The sequence below is a fragment of the Hydractinia symbiolongicarpus genome, chromosome 9, assembly GCF_029227915.1.
Source record: "Hydractinia symbiolongicarpus strain clone_291-10 chromosome 9, HSymV2.1, whole genome shotgun sequence".
In the NCBI taxonomy this organism is placed as follows: domain Eukaryota; kingdom Metazoa; phylum Cnidaria; class Hydrozoa; order Anthoathecata; family Hydractiniidae; genus Hydractinia; species Hydractinia symbiolongicarpus.
The window spans coordinates 23,764,835-23,769,518 of record NC_079883.1 but is presented as its reverse complement, the minus strand read 5'-3'; the positions used below and the strand labels follow the sequence as shown (position 1 = coordinate 23,769,518).

The 4,684-nt window shown below is 34.1% G+C and overlaps 1 long non-coding RNA gene across 1 annotated transcript; it reads right to left on the bottom strand.

The window, feature by feature from the left end:
- Nucleotides 1–776: 776 nt before the first annotated feature.
- On the bottom strand, nucleotides 777–2,662 carry LOC130657001 (uncharacterized). The gene is made up of 3 exons (XR_008985044.1): nucleotides 2,147–2,662; nucleotides 1,382–1,424; nucleotides 777–1,085 (listed from the first exon to the last, which is right to left on the bottom strand). It is a non-coding gene; the product is annotated as an uncharacterized LOC130657001 (long non-coding RNA).
- Between the last annotated feature and the right edge of the window lie 2,022 nt (nucleotides 2,663–4,684).

The window sequence follows — 4,684 nt, the reverse complement described above, 5'->3', positions numbered from 1 at the left end:
GCTAATACATTTGAAAATGTGTGTTTTGGTAATAAATTTTTCTCAAAATTTAAGGAGCTTTCAAAACAGGAAAATTGATAATTTTATTGTTATGGAATTTTCCTGCTTTTCAATTATTTTTTGTGCAGGTAATGTAAAAATTTGTTATCGAGTCCGAAATGTGCTATTTTATTAAGCAACCCCGAAACACAGATTTTCTATTAATTTAAAATCATTTCTTAACCACTCAAGATACCAGTGAGATTATTTGAAAATTAATTTAATTTGTATATACAAGGACTTCAGATGGATGTCTAGTTACGCGTAGTGGATATAAGACTATTTAATTTTGTGTAAAGGGACCAACACAGCATTCGAAACCAGTAACTCTTCGTAAAAACTTTCTTTGATCCTATATAAAACATAAAAATGGAACAGAATGTTAAATTCTCACAAGAAATTTTAAATTGTGGTCAGAACGTTTTAACACAAAGATTAAATTATAATATGAAGTCATTAACCAAGATATAGTTCAAAACTGTAAATTGTTATGAGAATTTCAGTCTGGTTATGCTCATAAAGACAAAAATGACATTCTAAACCATATGTTATAACTAAATTATATATGAGATTACTATTTTTAATTATTTGTTTTCTGCTACTAATGATGAGAAGTGAATCAAGATGTGAAGAACGCTTTTGTCCCTGAGATTTTCAAACATATCAAAGGTTTCTATGTGGAAGACTTTAGCTGTGAATTTGGAAAATATTTGGGTTTTAGAAAGAAAAAAAAAACGTTTATACTTTTGCAAAATGAATATATATATTCACTATTTACATATTTACAAGAGCCTACCTAGAAACAGTGAATAACAAGATATATTTTTGTGGCAGGGAGGATCCTGCCTTCTGTTCATGTTTTTTACTGTAATATTATAGTAAGTTTGTCCAGCCATACGCACAATTAATTATCAATTAAAGTTTATCAGCATAGGCTGTTGTCGATGACTGGTGTTACTTCATGTTGGCCTAAGTAAAATTGTCGAACCAGGCAGCATAAATCTCCTTTAGGATCTTTTAATTCTTTTAAAGCTTCCTTCATTTGTCTAAAACATAATGAGATAAAAACATATATTTCCGATGTCTATTTTTTATACTATTTGCACATGCTAAATTTCGTGTAACTTTAAGGTTGGCTACTAACGAAAAAGATAATGTCCTGAAAGTGTTTAAGCGCGATTATCAACAGACAACATGAGATCCGTACAGTTTAGAGTTTAGATGATAGTTTTTCATCTTATATAAAAAAACTCAAACTCTTTTTCTATCTCGTTGACTATATTATCAAAGACGAAGTGACCTTGATAAGACTGCTTTGAAATAATTTATATCACAATCTTACCGTTGTTTTGTTTTACTTTCTTCTTGTCCGTTCTTCGTTTCATCTATATGCAAATATAAAAAATAATATTAGCTACCGTTATGATTTTATTAGAAAATTATATCTTATTTCCACCACATGGTGTGGTATAGGTTTTACAATACACTTTTCTTTTTCGTAATCATTAATATAATTTTAACTGAGCCTTAGCAATGCCTTTTTTTCAAATTTTTAGACCTAGAGACATTCTCGTCCCCAGAGCTGAGTTAAACCTCTAATGTTGTATATCAAAGATCTCTGGGACGAGAATGACTTATAGGGATATTGGGTTTTGACACGCGTTTGCTGTGTTTCTTTGTTTGTAGAATGGACTACCTTTTCTGCAGATTGATCTCGTAATTAATGCAATTCTTACGTATGCATTAAAGGTTTACGTACCTCTTAAATATTTGTCGCTAATGTTCATCATGTTTGCCTAAGTACCAGGGCCTTCCCAGCCAGTATACCCGAGGCATGATGATTGATGGAGAAGAAAATGAAAAACATTAGTAGAGTTGGTGAGTACGTTCGTAAAATAAATTCGCGTGTATTTCTTAACTTTATGTCCTTACAAAGCAAAATTATTTTTGCGGTGACTAACTTACGCGAGTAAATCTTTTGAGTACTTCGTGATAAATAATTGACACAATTGCCCAAAATTTGCAAAATATCTTTCCACAAAAAGGCGTATGAAAGAAAATACAAATAGCCTTCAGACGAAGTTGTAAATTTCATACAAAAAGTTACCTTGGTGTTTCGGCTCACTTTCTGTATTAATATTTTTCTCCATTTATCTTGCGAAAAAACTTATAACTTCGACGACGTTCGGTGTATGAGGTGATTCCAAATTGAGAAAAAACATAGGGTGACATCTGCTACATAATGTGTTGTTTATAAAAAACTTCTTTTTCTTCTTCTTCTTGATATTTCAACTCACAATATACAAGACTCACAAAAAGAAGATAATGATATTAAAACTCACCACATGAAGCAACTGTTTACATTAAATATTTATAACATATACCCTGGGTTTACCATGTCGGTTTTTTAACGTTTGTACAGATTTGTAGAAGGACCCAGTATATAAACCTCGTTCCCAGAGCCTGTTGTCTCTTTCTTTATCTCAGGACGGCGAGGTCCGATGTTAGAAAAGATACAAGATGCCTTGGGGACGAGGTTGCCAGTATATATGGTATACCCCCGAGAGGCTACAGTTGACTTTGACGGGCAGAAAAAATTTATTAAAAAATAGTACGTGCTTAGATCACCAGAAATTAACCTTATGTTACCCTAAGCTACAATCGTGGACATTTTTTATAAAGATTTCTTCGCAAAGCACCCCCTTTCCATTCTTAATGTTGTGAATAGCCCAACCTTGTTCCCAGGGCATTTTGCCTAGTTGATAAAGTTGATAGCGGCGGTGTTGGCCACTCCCAAATAACGGCTCAGGAACCACAAGACCCTCGGGACGAGTTTGGTGGATAGCCTAGACTTGTGTGTAGCGGACGTTTTAACTTCATAACATTGATATTGGGGGAAAGGGCTGTTACAAACCTAAATTTTATGTCAATTTTTAATTTGCCCTATTATTTATGTCTGGGACTAGTCGTTGGCCCTTGGATAAATTCACGGGTTCGCCCGTCCTTTATATATAGCATTTCGTGTTTCTGTGAAGAAATCTTCACGGTTAGCTAGTTTGGCATTTTAAATATTTTCCAAGCAGAATGATAACAATAAATAGATGTATATATCAATAAAAATCGATTTTTGAACAGCAGCAGAATTTTGATGAGCTCTAAAAAGTGCGAATTTATGAAACTAATTTTGGTCCAAAATCCCCAAAATAATTTCCTCAAAAAATTATTCCCGAAACATTTTTTTCTCAAGGTAGCAATACTTTGCTGTTCGTAAAGTCGTATATCAATTCTTTCTAAACTATTAAGGCAGTGATACATTAAATCGAGAAAACAGATCACACGCAGACTTGTCGTTCTCGATTTTCAAACCAGCATAATGCTTTTGATAAAATTTTTGAATTATTTATGTTTTAAACAGAAAAAAACCTTGTTTTTGTATAAATTAGATGCAAATTAAGTGTATATACAAAATAAATGTGAGCTTGCTGAGTAAAAAATAAAAAAGCTGCAAGGCGTTTTAAAACATGTCATTAAGAAAAGAAAAAGCAGAATTTATCAGTAATGGGTGGCTTTTTGGAAATGTTAAGGCCACAACTGTAAAAGAAAAAAATACTTCTAAAGTAAATACTCTTCTGAAGCCTTTTTCACCCAATATAACTGCAAGCAGTGAGTCCACCATAGTTGAATTCAGTTTCAGCTAAGTATTGTTTAAATACAGCAAAATCTTTGTCATCATATAAAAGCAGTAATGCAGACACAGATATGAACTCACGGTAAATGAGAATTCTAAAGTTCAGCCAAAATGAATAAAAAATGTAAATGTTAATATGAGGTTAAATTTCTGCCTAGCTACTTTCAGTCGGGCACCTAGAATGATACGAACATTTGAAAATTATGTAGCCATATCTGCACCTTAGAGAACCAACGAAGTGCTATGTTCAGATGGGCAAATCATTTACTAATTTCCAAGTTTCCCCTAGCTACAAGTTTTGCAACCCAGTGCTTGCTAGTCAACCAATTCAGTGAAATACACATAACTAAATTGCTTGAATTTCTTCAAGTAAACAGCAGCCTAAATAACATTATTGTATATTTATACATTTACACAAAACAATCAAGGGCAATATGCGAGAAGTTTGTGTGTTGCGATGAGAGGAATCAAAACAAACTCGCCGCACGCATCTGTGACGTAAAAGGCCGATCTCGCTTAGCTTTGCAAGGTTATATTAAAACTTTGGTACATTGAGACAAATCTCATTAAATATTACACACAGAAATACTGTGTATTGGAGGGTCACGTGACGAGGCCTCCTCCAGGGCCATGTTCGTATCGCCGTCCCGGGGTCAGAAAAGATACAAGATGCCCTGGGGACGAGGTTGCAGAAATTAACCTTATGTTACCCTAAGCTACAATCGTGGACATTTTTTATAAAGATTTCTTCGCAAAGCACCCCCTTTCCATTCTTAATGTTGTGAATAGCCCAACCTTGTTCCCAGGGCATTTTGCCTAGTTGATAAAGTTGATAGCGGCGGTGTTGGCCACTCCCAAATAACGGCTCAGGAACCACAAGACCCTCGGGACGAGTTTGGTGGATAGCCTAGACTTGTGTGTAGCGGACGTTTTAACTTCATAACATTGATATTGGGG